Consider the following 27,246-nt stretch of genomic DNA (forward strand, 5'->3'; position numbering starts at 1 on the left):
AAATAACATAAAACTGAGCTGCAAAGAACATGTATGACACATGTAGCATTTTACAAAAAAAGGCTGCACACAGCCTTGCATCCAACTGATGGTTTGATGACAACAATTTGTCTGCATACACACATAAGACCTGCAAACATTAAATAATTACAACAGCAGCTACACATAAGTAATATGTAATCAACTAAAAATACCAAAATAAAGGTTGACTCAGTTCACAACTATATTGGTCAAGTTTTTCGGTTAGTCTTTGATGAGGAGATGCTGCCTGTCCTTGAACACATCAAGTGGATTCTCTCTCTATCGATTGATCATGTTCTGAAAATGATAAACACAAAACAAAATGCAACCACACAAATTGCACACAGTTTAACTGTTCTTCTTCTTGGTTGAATTACATTTTATTATATTTTAATTACGTTTTTAAAAAAATGCTTACCTGTGTGTTTTCTGACCAGATTTCTGACACCGTTTTCCCATTACCGGTGTGTCAATGTCTGGTTTTAGGTCCTGTGCAGGCAATGTGTAGAACAGCATGGAGGTTGTCATCCGTGAGGCGTGATCTGTGCTTGTTTTTGTTCAGATTCATTATGGAAAAAAACTGTCCGCACTGATAGGTGCTCCCAAACATGGTCAGAACACGGGCAGCATGAAGTCGAAGCTGTGGCATCAAACCAGGGGGCAGCAGACGGTAAAAATCCTGGATTGCAGCATCCTGGAACTTTGCTCTCAGGCCACTGTCGCTTTGAAGTTCAATTAACTCTGAAGCTGTTGGGGTGCAGTGCAGACATCGATGATGAAAGGATTGGCAAAGATGTCAAAGTCAGACTGTTGTGCTCTGAAGTCAGAGAAGCGCCGATCAAACTCAGTCTTTAACCAGCTCAGTTTGGTAGCCAACTGAGCATATGAAAAAGTATTGGGAAATGAGGCTGACATGCTCTGACAAACAGCAAAGAGGACAAGATTGTCCTGTTTCACTTGCCACATCCATAAGTCCCATTTACGCTGGAAAGCCGTGATCGTGTCAGACATCTGCGTGATGACTTGTTTGCGTCCCTGCAGCTTCTGATTATGCTGGGCGAGATGGTCGGTTATGTCACACAACACAGCAAAGTCACACATCCACTTTGGATCTGATAGTTCAGACATGAGTTTTCCTTTACTCTGCATAAAAAGAGCAATGTCTTCCCTGAGCTCAAAAAATCGCTTGAGGACTTTGCTCCTACTCAACCACCGGACTTCTGTATGGTACAGCATATCCCCGTGTTCCGAGCCCATCTCCAGCAAAAACTGCTGGAACTGATGGTGATTCAGGCCACGCGCCCAAATGAAGTTCACTGTTTTCATGACTGTGGTCACAATGTCCATCCCCAGCACCTTCCCACACAAAGCTTCTTAATGGATAATGCAATGATACGTTATGAGAGGCGTGTGACAGTTCATTTTTTGCATTTTCCCCTTCATCAGTCCAACCAAGCCCACTTTTCATCCACACATTGCCGGTGCACCGTCTGTAGTTAATCCTACCAAGTATTCCCACTGCAATGCATTTTTACTTACGGACTTCTCCACCGCATCAAAAATGTCCTGTCCCGTAGTGGTCCCATGCATTGCAGCCACATCCAACAGCTCCTCAGTGATAGAGAGGTCCGACTTTACGCCTCTAATAAAAATTGATAATTGCGCTGTGTCCGTGTTATCTGTGCTTTCATCAACAGCTAATGAAAAAGCTGTGTAGCTGCGTGTCACCTCGGCCAGCTGTGTTGTAAGATTTTCTGCTAGTTCCTTCACTCGGTCGGCGATGGTGTTTCTTGATAAACTGACATTTTTAAAAGTCTGTAACTGGTCGGAACACACCTACTCACAGACCTTCAGCATGCACTGCTTCAAAAACGCTCCCTCTGAAAAAGACTTGGAAGCGTGTGTGATTTCTTCAGCCACAATGAAGCTAGCTTTCACCGCAGCCTCGTTTTTGGCTGTGGATTTCATGAACAAACTCTGCTGCAACCGCAGTCTGCCTTTTAGTTCTTGGGCAATTTGTTGCTCTTCTTGAAGGCTAGCTTTAGCGTACTTAGCTCCGTGTTTGGTGTCAAAATGTCGGCGCAGATTGTACTCTTTGACAACCGACACCACCTTGTAACACAAAAGACATACCAGTCTTCCTCCTTGAAGCACAAACAAGTATTCGCCTTCCCATCTTTCTTGAAACAGTCTTCCGTCTGCATCAACATTTCTCTTTCTGGACATTTTGGGATCATTATTTATATCTAAATTCCACTTGTTGGCATTGACACTGCCGCGGCTAGCGTAGTCGAAAGGCATTGTGGGAAATGTGGTTTTTGCTCAAAGCACGCTCTTAATTTATTGTTTGGTATTTATTTTTAGACACTCAAAACTTTTAAGCTCTCGCGGGCCACATGAAACGACATGGCGGGCCACATCTGGCCCGCGGGCCTTGAGTCTGACACGTGTGGCCTACGCGATCACGTCAATAGAGGAGGCCAGCGGACCAACCACACACAACAGGGAGACAGTGGTTATGCACTCCAGTCCTTGTTTTATTTTGTACTCTTTTCCTTGCTTCTTTTGCCATTTAGATGCAGATACGCCTCTCAGCTGCTCCAACCTTCTTCCTAATTTCCTCAAGAAACTCACGCATGTGCACTCTGCAGTCACTCTACAGCCGTCAGTCACACGCAAACTGTCAGAAGTATCGCAACAAAGTATTTATTTATGAACAGAGAAGAAAAAAATACTTTCAGACTAAATGTGATGTGAATGTTTAAGTTATTAATATGTTTATTAATCATTAAATCACTAGTTAGCCCCGTTAACTTTTCTCTCTCTCGCGTCAAAAAACGAAAGCCGTTATTCCCAGAGAGACCAGCTTGGATATTCTACGGCAGCACAATAAATTACTTGGATTTGATTCTCTCCTGGGCTCACAATACTGAGTGTGATCCTGGTAAAGAAGTCATTTTAAACAGTAGCACTAGATGGCACTTGGGAGGCTGAGAAGTTCACCAAAGGATTGGCCGAGTTGCCGATGATACCGTTCAGTCATCCCTGCTGGGCACCTAAGCCAGAGGTGTTCGATAGTTTCGTCTTCCTCGCCACACAAATGTCATCGAAGGTCATCAGTCTTCCCCACGATATGGAGCCAACTACGCAGGGCCGGGTGATGTCCGGATCGGAAACGAATAAGGTCGACAAGGTCTTTTTTTTGACAACTCAGCTTCTTCGGAGGGATTGGGGCGATGGGAGTGTAAATCAATTAGTCGGGGGTGTTCAAGAGGGGAGGGGTTAAAGGCCCGACGGATGAGGGCATGTCTAGTGGATTCGTCCAGTTGACCTTAAGGTTGGGGGAGCGATGAACTGGCTTTCGCCTCTTCATCAGCTTGGTCGTTACCCAGGGATCCAGATTATTTGGACTCGCTTTTGAGGGGGGAGGGACTGAGAACGTGCCTATTATTATTCAAATAACTATACCATAAATAACAAGTTTATCGAACCATCCGCATCACTCCAAATCATTAAATCCATCGAAATCTTCGTCCTCTGTGTCACTTGTAGACAACTCCGCTGACTCCGGAAGTAGATGCGGCGCTGAGGTCAGACTCATCGTCAGTTGCAGTTCCAATTATTCCACAGCCCTGAGTATTTTCATTTCGGCATTGCTTGTAAAGACTCGGTGTAGACTGGCGAGCCCACCCTACTTCGTAGCAAAGTGACTAGATTTGAGGAGAAGGGCGTGACTTATTTGCGAACGATACAGAAAAAAATGGAATTGAGTGAAATGGAACAGAGTGGCAATTCTATTGTACTGCACTGTACATGTATTATGTTTGAGGCAGTCCAACAAAATTCCAGACGATTTTGAAATGCCGCCCGGACATATTTTTAGGTCTCAAAAGTAGGACATGTTCGGGAAAAAGAGAACGTTTTGTCACCCTACTTTAGCGTAAAACTATCTGAAAGCTCAGCGCGTGAATTTCGAGAATGCTGACGTCACAGCCTACACCAAATGCAATCTCGGCACTGATAAAAATAGAGCGTGGACTGCGCCGGGTCCGTACTACTGAGTACGTACACGCACTTGTGAGTGTGCAATGAGCTTTCAGGCACGGCTTCCGGGAGTAAATGCGTGGGCGGGCGTTTACCCATCTACTTTGTACCAGGGCTGTGGACTCGGACTCGGGGACTCGGACTCGGTCGGACTCGGTCATTTTTGCCGGACTCGGACTCGGACTCGGTGCTGATTTTGACCGAGTCCACCGAGTCCGACAATAAAAAAAATACGTTCAATTTTATTTTCATCATGCTGCTGAGAATGCGCGTAGGAATACTGTCCACAGCCCTGCTTACGATCAAGTTTGAAAAAGAACTTGACAGCATTGAGCGCCGCCGGCGTTTGTCGGCCGCCACCTCGCCAACCGGTCAAACGCGCATGCGCGTGAGGGGAAATCCCGCAAAGGAGGAGGGACAAACAGAGCGATTGGTTTTGCTGGCTTTTTAATGAATGGCGCCTGTGACTACGGGGGCCCATTAGGTCCAGAAAAGCTGACAAGACGCTTGCCAAAATGGCAAGGAAAAAATTTACAGCTAAACGAATATATGACGATGAACACAGGACGTTTTTAACAGAGTTAAAGTTGTTTTTTGTTGAACGCTATGGCAAGCCATTCTGCCTGATATGTCGGACGTCATTGGCGCATTTAAAAGCTTCAAATGGTCAGCGCCACTTCAGCTCACTTCATGCCAATATCGATAAGGACTTTGCAAAAGGGACTGAATTTCGCAAGCACAAGTTTGGAGACTTTGAAAAGTCAGGCAGAAAAATAGGTACAGTTTTTCAAAAAGATTACGAAGCACTCAGAGACTGTCACACTTGCATTGTTTCAACTGGCTTGGAACATTGCACGGGCTAAAAAGCCATACAATGAAGTGGAGTTCGTTAAAATATGCCTCAGTGACGTTATTGAATTTTATTTTCATCATGCTGCTGAGAATGCGCGTAGGAATACTGTCCACAGCCCTGCTTGCTTGTTATGAAGACAAATTTAGTTGTTGCGTGCGCGCCCGCGCCTGCCTGCCTGCACGTACAAGACCCACAATGCCCCGCGCGCAGCCAAGATGGAAGAACCCGGGAGCAGCGAGAGAACAATATTTTGCCTCTAGATTTGGGGGGGAAACGGAGCGTAAGTTACGATCAATGCGGCCACGTTGAGTTGCTAATGTTTACATTATGTACCAATGTCAAGGACGATTATGTCACCCAGCTTATATCATTGATGTGTTTCGATAGTTGTGGGGTCGTCACTAATTATTTGTGTTTAGATATATGTATATATAGGGACTACGGAAAGATGGCGGCGCACGCAGTTGCAGCGGCTCAGTGCTCTCCCGATCTACGCATTTTTTGTTTTTCGTTAGTGTTTGTACCCACTGTATGTCAATCATACTCCACCTACAACCGGCAGGAGCTCCTCAGGATAGGTGTTTGCTGCGAGTTGAGTGTCGCAGCGGAGTTTCACCGCTCGGAAAACATACCGGAGGATATCATCAGGCGCCCCGGCTCCCCTTGGATCACCATCCCCGCTGGGAGGAAGCGAAGGCAGCGCAGAGTGAGGAGGCAAAAACGAGGCTGCAGGGCCGGCGCGCTAACCAGGCTACGGAAGCAGCCGTTCAAACCACCGCTCCCTAGCCTGTTTCTTACCAACGCCAGGTCTCTTGCTAACAAAATGGATGAACTAAGGCTACAGATTAAAAAAAAAAAAGATTAAAGTCCCAATGATCGTCACACACACACCTGGGTGTGGTGAAATTTGTCCTCTGCATTTAACCCATCCCCATGTGATTTTAATCCATCCCCTGGGGGAGAGGGGAGCAGTGAGCAGCAGCGGTGCCGCGCTCGGGAATCAGTTGGTGATCTAACCCCCCAATTCCAACCCTTCTGCAAACCAGACCGTGAAGGACTGCTGCATGGTATTGATCACCGAAACCTGGCTTCATCCACTCATACCGGACTCTGCTATCGAGCTAGCAGGATACACCACACAGCGTCATGACAGGACTGAGAACTCCGGTAAGAGCAAGGGGGGGGGGGGCTCTGTATGTACGTCAATAACAACTGGTGTACTAATATGGTGACTGTAGACAGTCACTGCCGCCCGGACCTGGAGTACGTGACTATTAAATGCAGGCCCTTTTACCTCCCTCGTGAATTTACCGTAGTCATGACGACTGTTGTTTACATACCTCCGGAGGCTAATGCTAAGCTAGCTATCGGACTATTACATGGCAGTATTAGCAGCCAGCTGAGAAGATATCCTGACGCAGTCCACATCATGGCAGGGGACTTTAATCATGTAGATTTGAAAGCAGCACTCCCTAGTTTCCATCAGCATGTTAAATGTGCCACTAGAGGAGTAAACACTCTGAACAAGGTCTACTCCAACATCAAGCTAGGCTACAGGGCAAAACAGCTACCTCACCTGGGCCAGTCTGACCATATGTCACTGCTATTAATCCCGGCATATACCACCATCAGGAAATCAGCTCCTATCATCACTAAAACTGTTAAAACCTGGCCTGATGACGCCTCTCAGCAGTTGCAGGACTGCTTCGACAGGACTAACTGGGACATCTTCGAACACCGGGACTTGAACGTGTTCACAGACAGTGTTCTGTGTTATATCAAGCACTGCACAGACACTGTCACAGTGGACAAACCTATACGGATATACCCCAACCAGAAGCCCTGGATGACCCGGGAGGTCCTTCGGCTGCTGGAGGAGAGGGACACCGCCCTGTCCCTCAGGTCTGAGGACGGGGCTCTCTACAGCACAGCCAGAGCCAACCTGAGGAGAGGCATCAGAGAGGCCCAGCTTGCCTACAAGAAGAGGATTGAGGATCACCTGGACAGCAACAACAGCAAGCAGGTGTGGCAGGGAGTCCAGCATCTCACCAACTACAGAACCACCATCGGAGCTGCTGAAGGGGACGCCTCACTGGCAGAGGTCCTCAATACCTTCTTCGCCCGGTTCGAGTCCGAGCCACCTGAAGGGGCCACATCACATCCCACAGACCGCAGCAGCTTCACCCTCACAGTGAAGGAGCACGAGGTGAGGCGCACGCTGCGGACCATCAACCCGTGGAAGGCTGCGGGTCCTGACGGCGTCACTGGGCGTGTCCTGAAGGACTGCGCAGATCAGCTGGCTGGAGTCTTCACAAAGATTTTCAACCAGTCCCTTACCGAGTCCACCGTCCCATCCTGTTTAAAATCCTCCACTATAGTCCCCCTGCCCAAGAAACGCCACATCACCAGCCTTAATGACTACCGGCCAGTCGCACTCACCCCGGTGGTCATGAAGTGCTTTGAAAAGCTGGTACGGGGTCACATCACAGCACTCCTGTTCAGAGGTTTTGACCCCCACCAGTTTGCCTACAGGGCAAATAGATCCACAGAGGACGCAGTAGCTACAGCCCTCCACGCTGCACTGTCCCACCTGGAGCAGCCGGGGAGCTATGTGCGGATGCTCTTCGTGGACTTTAGCTCTGCTTTTAACACCATCCTCCCCCACAGACTGGTGGACATACTGGAGGGCCTGGGACTTCCACATAATACTTGCAGGTGGATTAAGAGCTTCCTGACGGGTCGCAGCCAGAGGGTGAAAGTGGGCCGTCATACATCCACACCTCTCAGTCTTGGTACCGGCTCCCCACAGGGCTGCGTACTGAGCCCACTGCTTTACACGCTCTACACACATGCATGCACCCCCGCCCACCGCAGCAACACCATCGTGAAATTTGCGGATGACACAACCGTGGTGGGGCTCATCTCAAAGGGGGATGAGTCTGCCTACAGGGATGCTTATGCTTATTCCCTACCCTGCTTAGGGCCCCCGCCTCTAATGTTATCAGGGACCTCAAAATGAATAAAAGTGGGGTGGATAGGAGAGCTGATTAAAATTGTGAGATAACCATACAGCTCTCCAATTCTCCTTGCAAGAAATTGGAAATGTCTTCTCTCTTCAATATTTGTGTGTTTTTTAGGAAAGAAACCTAACATAAATTGGTCTTTCGAGCCGGATCGCAAGATACCTGATGTTCCCAGAGGCGGAGGCGACAACCAGGAAAGACCGTGGCCACGGCGAGTATACCCTTTACGGGACTGGTCTCGACTTCGTGTCTGGGAACTGAGGGAGACCGAGGGAGAGAAGACGTCTTCGGTGAGTGAGTGAGCGAGCACGCACATACGGTGTGTGTATGTGTGTGTGTGTTGCCCACGCAAGTGAGAGAGAGAGGGCGACGGTGTCCTGCACGTGCTTAAACTTCGTGGGTAAAAACTTGACAATTCTAGTCCCTATCAAGTGAAGAGAGACAGAGTAGTCTATTCTAAAAAAACTGGAAGGGCGACAGTGTCCTGTTTAATTAATACACTTAAACTCAGTGGAAAGGGCGACGGTGTCCTGTGTTTGGTACACTTAAACTCCGTGAAAACCTTGAGAATACTAGTCCCTATCAAGTGTAGAGAGACAGAGTAGGCTATACTAAAAAACTGGGAGGGCGGTGGCGACCTGTGCGCACTCAAAGACCGCAAACAGTGTGTGTGAATAAAAGAGTGAATGAAGATTAGCTATCTCATTGGAACAGGCACATTGAAGTGACAACTGCTTGAGGAAGCAGAGGCAAGAATTTCCCGCCACTCTGTGGTAGAAGCTTGGAAATTACCTCAAACAGAGTGTAATTGTCACCCTGTTCAGGTAGAAGTTAGTATAGTCACCCTAGCCTAGGTGAATCACTGACTTCAAGATGGGCCAAAATAAGAGTAAATCAACAGGCAAAAAGGTAAACAAAAAGGATCCTAAACAAGTGCTACCATGTAAAGATTGGAAATTTGTTGAGTTAAATTATCCTGGTGTTAGGGTTGACAAATTATCTTGATCGTATGATTATGTTGGAATGTAGACTAGAATTATTAACTTTGTTTAAACCTTTCACCTTTCCTTGACTCTGGGAAGTTTAACCATCCAGTTGTTGAAACTTTCCAAATGGTGTGGAAACATTCTTGCTTAGTTAGTCATCTAAAATGCTCCACTAGTTTCTGTTTTTCACACCCAATGAGCTGGGACCCCCCCGCATTGATTAACCAGTTGCTGAGGTGACCACCAAACATGTCCACTCTCACCCCCACCCTGCTTCTCTCAATAAACATGCTCTTGCAAGAATCCAAAAGCAGACTTTGTTCGAGCATCACTGTATGTACTGTATGAACAATTTCTCCACTTGCAAGTGCTCAAAGGGCATACTGTCTCCCGTGTGGTTCTTGCAAAAAAATTAGAGTGAGCACCACTCTAACACCTGGTAAAACAAAATACCTTAACTCATGGATAACCAAATATGAGTTTAACTGCCGATTAAACACTCAAGCAATAACTGTGTTACAGGTTAAGATAAGAAATAAAACAAAAAATACCGTATTTTCCGGACTATAAGTCTATAAGTTTTTTTTCATAGTTTGGGTGGGGGGACGACTTATACTCAGGAGCGACTTATATGTGAAATTATTCACAAATTTTCAAAATTCCGCGATGTAGTGAAACCGCGATAAACGAACCGCAATGTAGCAAGGGATTACTGTAATTCGAACTGCAACTGACGTCAGCGGCGGTTGTTTACATAAAGGACAAAGGATTCGATCACGGGATTTAATGACTTGGAGTGAAAGAGATTGTTTGACAACATTGTTGTTTAGAATTATATGGGCCTGTGGAATAATTTGAACTGCAACTGAGGAGTCTGACGTCAGCGGCGCAGCACACACGCGGCGTGGATTCCATAAAGGACGATCGATGGATTTAATGATTTGCAGTGATACAGATGGTTTGATAATATTGTTGTTTATATAATAGTTATTTGATATATCATTTATATATCGTTATATGGGCCTGTGGAATAATTTGAGCTGCAACTGACGAGTCCGACGTCAGCGGCACAGGGCACACGCGGCGTTGATTCCATAAAGGACGATCGATGGATTAAATGATTTGGAGTAACACAGATGGTTTGATAAAAGTGTTATTTATGTTATAGTTATTTGGATGACTGTTATTGTTACGTCAGGCCCATTCTCAGCTCTTCGTTTGTGTTTATGTCACATTAGCATACCGTATCGTTTAGCCTGTTGTTGCTCGTTCATATCTGTTCTTGGTGTTGGATTTCGTCAAATAAATTTGCCCCAAAAGTGCGACTTATACTCCGGTGTGACTTATATACAGGACTGTCTCAGAAAAATTAAAATATTATGATAAAGTTCTTTATTGTCTGTAATGCAATTAAAAAAACAAAAATGTCATACATTCTGGATTCATTGCAAATCAACTGAAATATTGCAAGCCTTTTATTATTTAAATATTGTTGATTATGGCATACAGCTTAAGACCACTCATATATCCTATCTCAAAATATTAGAATATCATGAAAAAGTATACTAGTAGGGCATCAACTAATCACTTGAATGGTCTAATTAACTCGAAACACCTGCAAGGCTTTCTTGAGCCTTTAAAAACACTCAGCTTGGTTCAGTAAACTAAATCACAAGTATGGGGAAGACTGCTGATCTGACTGCTCCGTGAGTCGTCACCGTACCGTGGTGGAGGGGTTTGCGTGTCCCAATGATCCTAGGAGCCATGTTGTCTGGGGCTTCATGCCCCTGGTAGGGTCACCCATGGCAAAAGGGTCCTAGGTGAGGGGCCAGACAAAGCACGGCTCAAAAATTCCCTTATGAAGAAAAACATATATGGACTCAGATTTCCCTCGCCCGGACGCGGGTCACCGGGGCCCCCCTCTGGAGCCAGGCCTGGAGGTGGGGCTCGAAGGCGAGCGTCTGGTGGCCGGGCCTTCGCCCATGGGGCCCAGCCGGGCACAGCCCGAAAAGGAAACATGGGTCCCCCTTTCCAAGGGCTCACCACCTGTGGGGGGCCAAAGGGGTCGGGTGCATTGTGAGCTGGGCGGCGGCCAAAAGCAGGGACCTTGGTCCGATCCCTGTCTGCAGAAGCTGGCTCTTGGGACATGGAATGTCACCTCTCTGGCTAGAAAGGAGCCCAAACTGGTGTGCGAGGCAGAAAAGTTCCGACTAGACATAGTTGGACTTGCCTCCACACACAGTTTGGGTTCAGATACTAGCCCTCTCGAGAGCGGCTGGACTCTCTTCCACTCTGGAGTTGCCCACGGTGAGAGGCGTCGAGCAGGTGTGGATATACTTATTGCCCCCCAGCTGGGCGCCTGCACATTGGGGTTCACGCCGGTGAACGAGAGGGTAGCCTCCCTCCGCCTTCGGGTGGGGGGATGGGTCCTGACTGTTGTTTGTGTCTTTGCAACAAACAGCAGCTCAGAGTACCCACCCTTTTTGGGGTCCCTGGAGGAAGTGCTGGAGAGCGCTCCTTCTGGGGACTCCATTGTTCTACTGGGTCACTTCAATGCTCACGTGGGCAATGACAGTGAGACCTGGAAGGGCGTGATTGGGAGGAAAGCCCCCCCCGATCTAAACCCGAGCGGTGTTCTATTATTGGACTTCTGTGCTCGACACGGATTTTCTATAATGAACACCATGTTCAAACATAAGGGTGTCCAAGGGTGCCACTTGGCACCAGGACACCCTAGGCCGCAGTTCGATGATTGACTTTGTAGTCGTGTCATCGGATTTGCGGCCGCATGTTTTGGACACTCGGGCGAAGAGAGGGGCGGAGCTGTCAACTGATCACCACCTGGTGGGGGGTTGGCTCCGATCGTGGGGGAAGATGCCGGTCCGACCTGGCAGACCCAAACGCTCTGTGAGGGTCTGCTGGGAACATCTGGCAGAATCCCCTGTCAGGAAGAGCTTCAACTCCCACCTCCAGCAGAGCTTTTCCCACGTCCCGGGGGAGGCGGGGGACATTGAGTCCGAGTGGACCATGTTCCGCGCCCCTTTGTTGAGGTGGCCGACCGGAGCTGTGGCCGTAAGGTCGTTGGTGCCTGTCGTGGCGGCAATCCCAGAACCCGCTGGTAGACACCGGCGGTAAGGGATGCCGTCAAGCTGAAGAAGGAGTCCTATCGGGCCGTTTTGGCCTGCGGGACTCCGGAGGCAGCTGAGAGGTACCGGATGGCCAAGCGGAACGCGGCTTTGGCGGTTGCTGAGGCAAAAACCCGGGCGTGGGAAGAGTTTGGTGAGGCCATGGAGAATGACTTCCGGACGGCTTTGAGGAAATTCTGGTCCACCATTCGGCGTCTCAGGAGGGGAAAGCAGTGCAACGTCAACACTGTTTACAGTGGGGATGGCGTGCTGCTGACCTCGACTCGGGACGTTGTGAGTCAGTGGGGAGAATACTTCGAAGACCTCCTCAATTCCACCTACCTGCCTTCCATTGTGGAAGCAGGGCCTGGAGACTCTGAGGCAAACTCTCCAATCTCGGGGGGTCGAAGTCACTGAGGTAGTTAAAAAACTCGGTGGCACGGCCCCGGGGGTGGATGAGATCCTCCCGGAGTTCTTAAAGGCTCTGGATGTTGTGGGGCTGTCATGGCTGACACGCCTCTACAACATTGCGTGGACATCAGGGACAGTGCCTCTGGATTGGCAGACTGGGGTGGTGGTTCCCCTCTTTAAGAAGGGGGATCGGAGGGTGTGTTCCAATTACAGGGCAATTACAGTCCTCGGCCTCCCTGGTAAGGTCTCTTCAGGGGTGCTGGAGAGGAGGGTCCGTCGGGAGGTCGAACCTCAGATTCAGGAGGAGCAGTGTGGTTTTCGTCCTGGCCTTGGAACGGAGGACCAGCTCTACACCCTCAGCAGGATCCTCGAGGGTGCATGGGAGTTCGCCCAACCAGTCCACATGTGTTGTGGACTTGGAGAAGTCGTTCGACCGTGTCCCTCAGGAGGTTCTGTGGAGGGTGCTTCGGGAGTACGGAGTGCCGAGCCAACTGATAAGGGCGGTTCGGTCCCTGTATCACCAATGCCAGAGTTTGGGCCGCATTTCCGGCAGTAAGTCGGATTCGTTCCCAGTGAGGGTTGGACTCCGCCGAGGCTACCCTTTGTCACGAATTCTGTTCATAATTTTTATGGACAGAATTTCCAGGCACAGCCGAGGCTTTGAGGGGGTCCGGTTCGGGGACCTCAGCATCGTGTCTCTGCTTTTTGCAGACGACGTGGTGCTGTTGGCTTCTTCAGGCCGTGATCTCCAGCTCTCACTGGAGCGGTTCGCAGCCGAGTGTAAGCAGTCGGGATGAGGGTCAGCACCTCCAAATCCGAGTCCATGGTCCTCGGTCGGAAAAGGGTGGAATGCCCTCTCTGGATCGGGGATGAAATCCTGCCCCAAGTGGAGGAGTTCAAGTATCTTGGGGTCTTGTTTACGAGTGAGGGGAGGATGGAGCGCGAGATTGACAGGCGGATCGGTGCAGCGTCGGCAGTAATTCGGACTCTGTACCGGTCCGTCGTGGTAAAGAGAGAGCTGAGCCAAAAGGCAAATCTCTCAATTTACCGGTCAATTTACGCTCCTACCCTCACCTATGGTCACGAGCTGGATACAAGCGGCCGAAATGAGTTTTCTCCGCAGGATGTCCGGGCTCTCCCTTAGAGATAGGGTGAGAAGCTCGGTCATACGGGAGGGACTCGGAGTAGAGTCGCTACTCTTCCACGTTGAGAGGAGCCAGATGAGGTGGCTCGGGCATCTCATCAGGATGCCTCCTGGACGCCTCCCTGGGGAGGTGTTCCGGGCATGTCCCACCGGTAGTAGACCCCGGGGACAACCCAGGACGCGCTGGAGAGACTATGTCTCTCAGCTGCCTGGGAACGCCTTGGGATCCCCCGGACTGAGCTGGATGAAGTGGCTGGGGAGTGGGAAGTCTGGGAGTCCCTCCTAAAGCTGCCGCCCCCGCGACCCGACCCTGGATAAGCGGAAGAATATGGATTTTTTTACTTGGTCTGAGGAAATATTCTAATATTTTGAGATAGGATATTTGAGTTTTCTTAAGCTGTATGCCATAATCAGCAATATTGAAATAATAAAAGGCTTGCAATATTTCAGTTGATTTGTAATGAATCCAGAATGTATGACATTTTTGTTTTTTTTAATTGCATTACAGAAAATAAAGAACTTTATCACAATATTCTAATTTTCTGAGACAGTCCTGTATGTTTTTTTCTCTTTATTGTGCATTTTATGGCTGGTGCGACTTATACTCCGGTGCGACTTATAGTCCGAAAAATACGGTAATCACAAAAAAATGGAAAAAGATGGGTATGATGATACCAAAATTTGGCTGTCATTTGCCCAAATACGACATGTCGATAAAAATTTTAAAAAATAGGAAGCGAAGTAGGTGCTATTGAAATTAACAGAGAAGGCCCCTCGAAGGCCACGAGGGGAAGAGGAAAGCAGGGTTTGGAGTTTTCAAAAACCATGGGGAAAGTGTTTTCTCCTGTGACAGACACAGCACAGGAGGAAGGGGAAGAGGAGTATAATGTATACCCCATGAGTGAAGTCGCTAATCCAAATATAAATGATGAGTCATCCACAATTTTGGTTCATAGAACATGGATTCAGGAAGATGTGAAAAAAGACGTAGAAGGCGTCGCATATCACAAGATAGATGTTGAGGAATTTTTACAACAGATGGAGGATCTCAGATCTTACCATCTTAATGGGATAGAGGTCCAACAAGTATGGATAGCCGCTATCAAAGGAGATTGGCATAGCATAAGGGGAGATTGGAATCCAAAAGAACATAAACATGTTTTGGAACATGATAGTCAGGAATTACAACATAGTGTTCAGGGCCTGATGGAACGCACCAGAGACAAATTTAGGCGAAAAGCAAATTATACTGCCATTGGTCGAGAAAAACAGAGAGATAATGAATAATTTGAGGGGTCTCGAATCAGGATGACTGCCTGTTTCAGGGCAAATAGTGGCATTCCTGAGGATCACACTCCAGAAAGGACTATAAGTCGCACCGGAGTACAAGTCGCATCAGCCATAAAATGTACAACAAAGGGGAAAAGAACATACAGAATTGTCTCAGAAAATTACAATATTGTGATAAAGTTCTTTATTTTCTGTAATGCAATTAAAAAAACAAAAATGTCATACAATCTGGATTCATTACAAATCAACTGAAATATTGCAAGCCTTTTATTATTTTAATATTGCTGAGTAGGGCTTGCAGCTTAAGAAACCTCAAAAATCTTATCTCAAAAAATTAGAATATTTTCTCATACCAAGTAAAAAAACAAGATTTAAAACAGCAAAACAAAAACAAATTGCACTCAGTAATTGGTTGGGAATCCTTTTGCACGGATTACTGCATCAATGCGGCATGGCATGGAGGCAATCAGCCTGTGGCATTGCTGAGGTGTTATGGATGCCCAGGATAATTCAATAGCAGCCTTTAGCTCATTTGCATAGTTGGGTCGGGTGTCTTTCAGCTTCTTCTTCACAATAGCCCACAAATACCCTATGGTGTTCAGGTCAGGGAAATTGGCAGGCCAATCGAGGACAGTAATGCCATGGTGAGTACACCATTGACTGGTGGTTTTGGCACTGTGGGCAGGTGCCAGATCATGCTGGAAAATGAAATCATCATCTCCATAGAGCTTTTCAGCAGACGGAAGCATGTAGTGCTCTAAAATCTGCATTTACTTTGGACTTGATAAAACACAGTGGACCAACACTAGCAGCTGACATGGCTCCCCAAACCATCGCTTACTGTGGGAACTTCACACTGGATTTCAAGCAATTTGGATTTTGCTTCTCTCCAGCCTTTCTCCAGACTCTGGCACCTTGACTTCTAAATGAAATACAAAACTTGCTTTCGTCTGAAAAGAGGATTTTGGACCACTCTGGAACTGTCCAGTGCTTCTTTTCCATAGCCCAAGTCAGACGCTTCTTCTGTTGTCTTGAGTTCAGAAGTGGCTTGACCATGGGAATAAGGCTATTGTAGCCCATTTCCAGGACAAGTCCGTGAACAGTGGCTTTTGATACCTAGACTCCAGCTTTAGTCCACTGTCTTTGAAGCTCCCCCAAATTCCGGAAGCAACTCTTCTTCACAATGCTGTTAAGGCTGCGGTCATCTCTCTTGGTTGTGCAGCGTTTCCTGCCACATTTCCCCCTTCCAAAAGACTTTTTGTGGATGTGCTTTGAAACTGCACTCTGTGAACAGCTTTCTCTTTGAGAAATTTCTTTTTGTGTCTTACCCACCTAATGGAGAGTGTCAATGATGGTCCTCTGGACAGCAGTCAGATCAGCAGTCTTCCCCATACTTGTGATTTAGTTTACTGAATCAAGCTGAGTGTTTTTCAAGGCTCAGGAAACTATTGCAGGTGTTTCGAGTTAATTAGACCATTCAAGTGATTAGTTGAATACCCTAATAGTATACGTACTTTTTCATGATATTCTAATATTTTGTGATAGGATATTTGAGTTTTCTTAAGCTGTATGCCATAATCAGCAATATTAAAATAATAAAAGGCTTGCAATATTTCAGTTGGGTTGTAATGAATCCAGAATGTATGACATTTTTGTTTTTTCAATTGCATTACAGAAAATAAAGAACTTTATCACAATATTCTAATTTTCTGAGACAGTCCTGTATAAGTTGCACCGGAGTTTAAGTCGCATTTTGGGGGAAATTTATTTGACAAAAACTCCAAATCATTAAATCCATCGATCGAAATCTTCGTCCTCTATGTAAACAACGGCGCGTGTGCGACGCGACGCTGACGTCGGACTCGTTGTCAGTTACCGTTCAAATTATTCCAGAGGCCTATATAACGATATATAAACAATATATCAAATAACTATAATATAAACAACAATTTTATCAAACCATCTGTATCACTCCAAATCATTAAATCCATCGATCGAATTCTTCGTCCTTTATGTAAACAACGGCGCGTGTGCGGCACGCCGCTGACATCGGACTCGTCGTCAGTTGCAGTTCAAATGATTCCACTGGCCCATATAACAATATATAAACTATATATCAAATAACAATAATATAAACAACAATTTTATCGAACCATCCGTGTCACTCCAAATCATTAAATCCATCGGAATCTTCGTCTTGTGTCACTTAAAAAAAAACAAAAAAAACACAGCTGTAATTCCGGAACTACGTGCGCCGCTGACGTCAGACTCGATATATCAACTAAATGTAATATAAACAACAATTTTAACAAACCAGCCGTGTCACTCCAAATCATTAAATCCATTGGAATCTTCATCCGCTGTCACTTAAAAAAACAAAAACAAAAAAAACAGCTGTTGACTCCGGAACTCCATGCGCCACTGACGTCAGCCTCGTCGTCAGTTGCGGCTCCAATTATTCCACAGATCTACGTATATAACTATATTGTAGCATTACCAAAGTACCAGGCAAGACGTGGGTTTGGTAACCGGCTCTTTATTTCACAAAACAAGAGCTCAACATATGAGCCAACACAGTGCTATAAGCAAGCACCCTGGATCGCTCTTTCCGCCCCCCCCTCCCCGCTGCCTTCACGGCCTTGCTAGACAATCGGAAACTACTGAAGTCTAACAACATAGACATTGCTACTCTAAATAAACTATACATCAAATAACTAACATAAATACCGAGTTTATCAAAGCATCTGTGTCACTCCAAATCATAAAATCTCATGACTCCGGAAGTCAGTGATTGGAACTCATTGTCAATGAGGCTCCAATTATTCCACAGCCGTAGTGCGCCCTCATGCGGTTTAAAGTGAAAATAACATGTGAAGTGATCAACTTTACTCGTAAGTCAGTAATGTGTTAATGATCAAATAAAAATTTGTGAATAATTACACATATATGTCCCTCCTGAGTATATGTCGCCCCCCCACCCAAACTATGAAAAAAAACACGACTTATAGTCCGAAAAATACGATATATAGTATATACGTATATATATAGTATATATATATATATATAACAGATGAAGAAGATAGTCAGGTGTGTAGAATAGCATGTGTGAAGGCCTTAGCTTTTATACATTAATAAAGAGGAACACAATACATTTAATGAAGAACACTGGCCTCATACCTCGCTTGACTGTGTTTGGGTCCCCAACCATGCAACATGACTGTAAATTTGTTTTCCACATACAAACTCAGAGTTGAGATTAGTGTTCACTTGGCTCTCAGCAAGTACTTCAGTTTCTCATGTGGACCGCTTTGCAAAATTATTTGCCCACCCCTGGTGTACTATGTACATGACGGCTGGCATGACAATTCAGCTAAGTTGTGCTTTACTTTATGCATACACTATTTACCAATCCAAATATTTGGGGCGTTTTCTTAATTTTGAGCATATTATGGCAGAACTGTCATGTCAGATCATTTCAGATTTTAAAAATGCAATTTCAATGTAGGGCATTTCACTATTATTTAGTAATTTAGCGGAACTTACCTTAATGTAAGTCAAATTGTGTCTCTGTGGAAAGAAAATCGTTGGAGAGATCTTATTAGAAAGAAGATCAGATTTCCAATGGGCTGCACTTTGTTGAGTAACAGACTGAAGCTTGTTGTTCACGGTCCGTCCCACGACTTAAAGTGACAGGACCTCTATTTAGGGGACAACCCAATCTTTATGTATAACTGTAGGTGTATAGTCATAATGTTGAAAAAAAAAAGTCAAATGTCCAAACCCAGTAAATATATCAGCTATTATTTATGTTCAATGACAATACTTTAGACCAAATGTGAAGTAATTTCAGAAATGGCAAACATAATCTAGTTTTGTCACAAGTACAGTAATTTATCATTATACAATAAATGAGTTTCTATGTTTGCAAGCCACAAATATCACCAGTCAATGTGCCAATTTCTTGCTAACTTTACCAGTGTCCTGGACCTCTGAAGAGGGCATTCACATGAACGCATCCGTGCTGTTGTTTGTCTTCATTATTTGTTCAGTATCATACAGGTAAATAAGTATACAACAGCCTGGATTGCTCCCTGCGCGTTGTTTGAAAGTTAATAATTTACCGTACCATTGGTGCTAATTTTAATTAGCTTGCCTGCCTTTAACTGTATGATATCATTTAGCTAATGGACTATTTTTGTTTAATCTATTCTTCTACTTGCCAGTTTTGCATGGAACTACAGTTTGGATGGACAACTGAACAACTTTTAGTAAGAACGTTTTGCGTCTTTATTTGCCACCAACGTAGTATTGACATTCTACACGTATATCAAATGATGACAATCACACCTACCCTTTTGCAAATCCTTTATCATCGGCATAACAGTTGAAAAAAAACAGATCTTTGAAGAGCTTGTGGAAAGAAAAAAAAACGTATCGAAACAGGCCTGAAATCAGTTTGCTCTGAGGACAAAAATGGTCCATTTATGTGCCCTATTCTTGTCTTTTGCCACGCAAACAACTGTTGCCTTAAATGTGAGCAATGCATTGCCACACAACGCCGAGGCATTTCGCCGAATAACGAGATAACAATGGAAAAGAGCAGTGAATGAGACACACAGTACAGTACAATGGTTGAATGGAGACTCTGCGTACTTGAAATGACATCATCTTAGAAGATTACCGCGTGTGGCTAAGTGTCGAATTAAGAACATGGATGTGTTCGAAAAGTATGCCTAAAAATATTTTTTGCTGTTGATACAGTTTACTTCAAATCTGATATTTAAAGATGAAAGAGTTAAAAATTTAATTTTTCTTGGTATGTTTCATTATAATTGTCTATAAATATATAAACAGAACATAAACTCACTGGTGTTTGCAACACGTCGTGCATAATTCTAGGTTAAACTCTGGCTATTCTGTTTTAGCAATGCTTACACAAAGATATCACTGCCCATGATATTCAGTCTAGTCAAATGTGTCCACTATATAAGTCTCAGAATGAATCATACAGGTATTACTCATTTATCAACACTTATCAAGAGGAGGTCAATATACTTTAATCATTAATCAGCAGTCATTGAGTTGCAGAGTTACACGGACTTCTGCAAATGTCTTCACAATGTAACAGAATTACTATAATACATTGTATGAACACTGATGATTCGAGGTAGTTTTAACTAGAGTTGTAAGGGTGCGGTAGGAGGTTCAGTCGGGAGTTTATAACCTCACCCCACAACACGCATGCACAAACACACACACACATACACGCGCGCACACACGCACACACACACGCACATGCACGCACACACACACACACAAACACACACACGCGCACACACACACACACACACACACACAAATGTTTGTTCATGTGTGCTCTATGACTGGCAGGCAACCAGTTCAGGGTGACCCTGCCTGTTGCGGAAAAGATAGCCTTCTGTTAAAGATGCAGACTGAAGCAGAGAGAAACTATCATGCAACTAAACAGAAAAAAAACAGGCTATTCTACTGCTATTTGAAAAAAAATAAAATATGACCCAAAGTCTTCTGAAACTGCAAAAATAAACAGAGCTGTAGCATAGTATATCGGGGAGGACCAGCTACCTATCTAAACAATGGAATAACCTAGATTCTGACAACTTCTCATGTCGCTAACTCCACGGTATGTTCTCCCTTCAATGAACCACATAATTGTCCACAATACCACAGCATCAATGCTTTAGACATAATTTGCATTTGGCTTTTAACAAGGTATTGAGAGTAAAGCGGGAGCACTCTCCAGATTTCTGTGGAGGTGAGGAAGCCCTATCGTGGCTGCAGCTAAAGGCTAAGCTAAGGGCTAAGTGGCTCGCTCAGAAGTGGCATTTTAAACCTCTTGTACCCTCCGTGATCCTGGCAAACGTCAACTCACTGCAGAACAAGACTGATGACCTGGCTGCGCTGAGGGAGACTATGAAGTCCTTCAGAGAGTGCAGTTTGCTGTATTTCTGAGAGATGTGGCAAACGGCGAGCATACTGGATGCTAGCGTTGAGCTACCGGGCTTCAGCATGATCAAAGCTGATAGAGACATCAAAGTCTGAGAGAAGAGTAAAGGTGGTGGTCTCACTCTGTATGTGAATGTTAGGTGGTGCCGCCCTTGGCATGTGTATATCAAAACTTCCATCTGCTGCAGAGACACTGAACCTTTGGGGGTTGCCTACGTCCTTACTGTCTGTCCAGAGAGTTTGGACAAGCCATTGCCGTTTTTGTTTATGTGAGTCCGTGTGCCAATATGGTAATAGCGTGAGACTCCGCGGTTGGTGACCTGCAGACATAGCACCCTGACGCGCTGCTGCTGATCTCCGGGGACTTTAACCACATAACTTTGGACAAGATTCGACTGGCCTAGTGGTAGTGTCCGCCCTGAGACTGGGAGGTTGTGGGTTCAAACCCCGGCCTGGTCATACCGGAGACTATAAAAATGGTACCCATTTCTTCCCTGCTTGGCACTCAGTGTAAGGGGTTGAAATGGGGCTCTTTTTCATCGACGGTGCTGTGGTGGAGAGAGTGAGCAGCACCAGGTTCCTGGGGGTGCACATCAGTGAGGATCTCTCCTGGTCCACCAACACCGCATCACTGGCGAAGAAGGCTCAGCGCCGCCTGTACTTCCTGCGGAAACTCAGGCGAGCAAGTGCTCCTCCGGCCGTCATGACTACATTCTACCGTGGCACCATTGAGAGCGTCGTCTCCAGTTGTATCGCTGTTTGGGGTGGCAGCTGCACTGAATACAAAGTGAATGCCCTGCAGCGCATAGTGAACACGGCTAGTAAGATTATTGGTGCTTCACTCCCCTCCCTGAAGGACATTTACACCTCCCATCTCACCCGCAAGGCGACCACGATTCTGAGTGATGTGAGTCACCCCGCTCACTCTTTGTTTGATCTTCTGCCCTCTGGGAAGAGGTACAGGAGCCTGCGCTCCCGCACCACCAGACTCACCAACAGCTTCATACTCCAGGCTGTTAGGATCCTGAACTCTCTCCCCCCTTCTGCGTAGCGTCCTGTACTTTTGCGCTATATTCTGACTGTCTGCTGTTTGCACACTTGCTCCATTTTTGCTCCTCTTATTTATTATGTTATTTGTTTATTTATTATTTATTCATCACTCTTATTTATTCTTTGTTTGTGCCTTCTTGTTTTTATTTTTTGTGTTGTTTACTTGTATGTATATTGTGTACTATGTCTTGTCACCGTGGGATAGTGGGAACGTAATTTCGATTTCTTTGTGTGAAGAAATTGACAATAAAGCAGACTTTGACTTTGACTTTTGACTTCACCCAGTATGTGGATTGTTACACCAGGGGAAATAAGACGATTGACCTGCCGTATGCGAACGATGAGGATGCATACAGTGCCACCCCTCTGCCTGCACTTGGGAAGGGAGATCACAACGTGGTCCTGTTTGGACAATACACAAAGACAAAATTGAGGAGACCTCCAAAGACCACTCAACTGTTCAGGTGGTGGTTGCCTGAAGCTGAGCAGTCTCTGAAGGATTACTTTGGGACTGCCGTCAGGATGTGTTGCTGGGGCCATGCATTGAGGACATTGAGGAGGCAGTTGACCATACCCCTGAGTATATTAACTTCTGCATAGATGTTGTGGTTCCAGTAAGGACAGTGCACTGCTATGACAACAAGCCTTGGATTATGAGAGAGATCAGCCTAGCTCAGTTGCCTAGTGGTAGAGTGTCCGCCCTTAGACTGGAAGGTTGTGGGTTCAAACCCCGGCCGGGTCATACCAAAGACTATAAAAATGGGACCCATTGCCTCCCTGCTTGGCACTCAGCATTAAGGGTTGGAATTGGGGGATTAGATCACCAAATGATTCCCGAGCGCGGCACAGCTGCTGCTCACTGCTCCCCTCTCCCCCAGGCGATGGATCAAAATCACACGGGGATGGGTTAAATGCAGAGGACAAATTTCACCACACCCAGATGTGTGAAGATCATTGGGACTTTAACTTTAACTTAACTTTAACTTCACACTGGGCTGCAAACCGCTCCAGTGAGAGCTGGAGATAAAGGCTTGAAGAAGCCAACAGCACCACATCCTGCTCTTCACACCTTTTTGAATTTGTCTACACTGTTTTTGCCATTATTCACATGTCCTGAGTGTTATTAGTCACGTAAATGTTGAACAGAGGGTGTGTTTTACCGAAGTCAAATTCCTTGTTTGGCACGCTCAAACAGGGCGAATAAAAACTCTTGAATCTTGAATCATCTGCAAAATGCATAGATGCAATAGTGAGGTCACCAAACCGGACACCTTCAGCACCCCGTACTCTCGAAGTACCCCCAACAGAACTCTCCGAGGGACACGGTCGAACGCCTTCTCCAGGTCCACAAAACACATGTGGACTGGTTGAGCAAACTCTCCTGCACCCTTGAGGATCCTGCCGAGGGTATAGAGCTGGTCTACTGTTCCACGGCCAGGACGAAAACCACACTGCTCCTCCTGAATCCGAGATTCGACCTCCCGACGGACCCTCCTCTCCAGCACCCCTGAATAGACCTTACCAGAGAGGCTGAGGAGTGTGATTCCTCTGTAGTTGGAACACACCCTCCGGTCCCCCTTCTTAAAAAGGGGGACCACCACCCTAGTCTGCCAATCCAGAGGCACTGTCCCCAATGTCCACTCAATGCTGTAGGGGCGTGTCAGCCAGGACAGCCCCACAACATCCAGAGCCTTTAAGAACTCCGGGCGGATCTCATCCACCCCTGGGGCCTTGCCCCCAAAGAGTTTTTCACCTCGGTGATTTCGACCCCAGATATTGGAGAGTCCACCTCAGAGCCTCCAGGCCCTGCTTCCACAATGGAAGGCGTGTCTTCGAGGATTTTTTTTAACTACCTCTGAGACTTCGACCCCAGAGATTGGAGTCCACCACAGATTCTCTAGGCCTTGCTTCTGCAATGGAAGGCATGTCAGTAGAATTGAGGAGGTCTTCAAAGTATTCTCCCCTCCGACTCACAATGTCCCGAGTCGAGGTCAGCAGCACACCGTCTCCACTGTAAACAGTATTAACGGTGAACTGCTTCCACCTCCTGAGGCGCCGGATGGTGGACCAGAATTTCCTCGAAGCCGTCCAGAAGTCATTCTCCATGTCCTTGCCGAACTCCTCCCACGCCCGGGTTTTTGACTCAGTAACCGCTGAGGCCGCGTTCCGCTTGGCCATCCGGTACCTGTCGGCTGCCTCTGGAGTCCCACGGGCCAAAACAGCCCGATAGGACTCCTTCTCCAGCTTGGCGGCATCCCTTACCGCCGGTGTCCACCAGCGGGTTCGGGGGTTGCCGCCACGACAGGCACCAACCACCTAATGGCCACAACTCCGGTCGGCTGCCTCAACAATGGAGGCACGGCACATAGTCCCCCGCCTCCTCCGGGACGTGGTAAAAGCTCTGCCGGAGGTGGGAGTTCAAGCTCTTTATGACAGAGGATTATGCCAGATGGTCCCTATAAACACTCACAGTACGTTTGGGTCTGCCAGGTCGGACCGGCATCTTCCCCCATCATTGGAGCCAACCCACCACCAGGTGGTGATCAGTTGACAGCTCCGCCCCTCTCTTCACCTGAGTGTCCAAAACATGCGGCCACAAATCCGATGACATGACTACAGAGTCGATCATCGAGCTGCGGTCACATTTTTATTTTCCAAAATTGCTGAAAATGTCACTAGTAAAAATGTTTGCCACATACTAACACACACTTTGAAAGTTGTTTTGGCACATTTAGTGCATAAATAAACTCGAGCCTTTCTGTCACGGCTCGTCCCCGGTCATGTCTGTGTGCTCGCCCCTCCCCTCCTGTGTGCTCATGTCCGTGGTTTCTGTCTGTGTGCTCGCCCCTCCCCTCCTGTGTGCCCATGATTAGTGTGATCATTCTCACCTGCCTCTTGTTACCTGTCTTGTATTTATAAGTCCTGTCTGTGTGTCACTCCCTGTCGGATCATTGCTTGTCTGTTGTTGCGTGTGCGTGTTGTGTGTTGTGTGTTAGTGTCACGATGTCTTTTTGGTTCCTGTTGCTGTTGTCATGTCCTGCTGTCATCCTGTTTCACGGCCCGGTCAGTCACTCAAGTTATTGTTTTGTTAAGTCGTGTCAGTTTGCCTTTTGAGTTCTCCAATAAACCCTGATCCAAGCTGCATTTGGTCGCCCTGCTCCATTTCCATCCCGAACATTGACAACTTTCTGTTGCTTGGACCGTTGCCCGCTCCCGCAACTGCTGCATGGTCGCCACAGAGCTGGGCTCCAGCGGCGCAAGACGCACGACCGCCCCCCGACCCAGTTCCGACGGCGCGGATGCTGCGGCCGCCACCAGTTCCGGCGGCGCGGATCCAGCGACCGTTACCCAGTCGGCCTTCGGCGGCGTGTGACGAGTGGCTGCCACCCGACCCAGTTCCAGCAACGCAAAATGCACGGTTGCCACCCAGACCCAGTTCCGACGGCGTGGATGCTGCGGCTGCCACCAGTTCCGGCGGCGCAGATCCAGCGGCCGTCACCCAGTCGGCCTTCAGCGGCGCATGACGCACGGCCGCCCCCCGACCCAGTTCCGACGGCGCGGATGCTGCGGCCGCCACCAGTTCCGGCGGCGTGGATCCAGCGGCCGTCTCCCAGTTGGCCTTCGGCGGCGTGTGACGTGCGGCCGCCACCTTGACCCAGTTACGACGGCGTGGATGCTGCGGCTGCCACCACTTCCGGCGGCGCGGATCCAGCGGCCGTCACCCACTCTGCTTTCAGCGGCGCAAGACGCACAGCCGACCCAGTCCCGACGGCGCGGTTTCTGTCTGTGTGCTCGCCACTCCCCTCCTGTGTGCCCATGATTAGTGTGATCATTCTCACCTGCCTCTTGTTACCTGTCTTGTATTTAAGTCCTGTCTGTGTGTCACTCCCTGTCGGATCATTGCTTGTCTGTTGTTGCGTGTGCGTGTTGTGTGTTGTGTGTTAGTGTCACGATGTCTTTTTGGTTCCTGTTGCTGTCGTCATGTCCTGCTGTCTTCCTGTTTCACGGCCCGGTCAGTCACTCAAGTTATTGTTTTGTTAAGTCGTGTCAGTTTGCCTTTTGAGTTCTCCAATAAACCCTGGTCCAAGCTGGATTTGGTCGCCCTGCTCCATTTCCATCCCGAACCATGACACCTTTCTGTTGCTTGGATGCAAGGAGAAGATAGATTATTTTGTTGTCCTGTCGTAGAGAGCAGGTCTTACGGATTGTTGCTCTACCTGTGCTGTTGTTTGAAATCTCAGAGTGAGAATGAGTTAAAAATTGGACAGAGTTAGCGACGCATAAAACAGAAAAAGGTGAGGTTAGTCATCGGCAAGGCAAGCTTGGGTCGGTTTTCTCACAGCTTTGGGGACTACTGGAATTTCTGGACTACAGCACCTCATTATGAGCCACACCAGCTAAAATTAGGGAAAAATATTGGTTCGCTCTGTTATGGGCCGCACCTGACTATAAATTGCAGTGGTTTTAATGTTTAGTTACTACCCAATCCACTTGCTACAACTGTTGATACAAACAGTGTCATGAATGTAAGACCCCATAATGCCACAAGCCTGAAAACTCAGGCTATTCAAAAGCATCTTTGTTTTCAAAGACAATGCTCGCTTTTATTATGGAAATCTCATCACGCCCTTGCCTGCGATGCCCTCCATAATTTCCAACATTTTTCTCTCTCTAAATAGCATCTTTGTTTTTTGTCAAAATCTTGTTTTTACATAAATTCTACTTGTTTTGAAGAAATTATGCACAAATACAGTTTGGCATGTTGGTATAGCATGTATAGTATGATAAACCGCATTCTATAATTTGTAACAGTTGCACTTATTGGATTTCCTTCAGATAAATGCTGTATTGAATGTTTAGTGACAGGGACACACTTTGGTCCACCAACCTGTCACACTGGTTCCAGGATGGCATTTCAACGTACAGTAGAACCCCGGATCTTGAGGCTAAATCATTCCAGAAGGAGCGTCAAGAAGTGAAGCCTTTGTGTTCTGAACCAATTTGTATAATTTTGTCTAAAACACAACATAAAACAACAAAAATACACTACAGCAAAAGCTTGGATGACATCCTTACGCAGTTTGTATGTGGCATTTGACATGGATATTTAAAAGACAAATAATGAGCAAAAAATAAATTAAACACGACAAAATAATATAAAAAAAATAATGTCCCAAAAGCTAATCAATGTGAAAGAAAGGAAGGCTATTGTTTACAAATACAGTGTGATGTATGTAAGTGCACACAGGCACATCTACTTGTCATTACGTGTGTGCAGAAGTTGAGCTGGTGTGTTGCATCTCGTGGATATGTT

General features: G+C 46.6%; 1 protein-coding gene across 5 annotated transcripts in view; it reads right to left on the reverse strand.

The window, feature by feature from the left end:
* Positions 1-18,575, reverse strand: part of LOC119132861 (aldehyde dehydrogenase, dimeric NADP-preferring-like) — a 72,539-nt gene extending 53,964 nt beyond the window's left edge. For 2 of the 5 annotated variants that reach the window (XM_037268422.1, XM_037268427.1), the window contains exon 1: positions 18,441-18,575. The gene's annotated coding sequence lies outside the window, so the exon portion shown is untranslated. Of the gene's footprint in view, positions 1-439; positions 839-8,103; positions 8,199-18,440 lie in introns of all 5 variants that reach the window. The other 3 variants (XM_037268424.1, XM_037268423.1, XM_037268426.1) reach the window with 3 other exon arrangements.
* Positions 18,576-27,246: the final 8,671 nt, after the last annotated feature.

This window comes from Syngnathus acus, chromosome 13 (genome assembly GCF_901709675.1).
Source record: "Syngnathus acus chromosome 13, fSynAcu1.2, whole genome shotgun sequence".
NCBI lineage: Eukaryota > Metazoa > Chordata > Actinopteri > Syngnathiformes > Syngnathidae > Syngnathus > Syngnathus acus.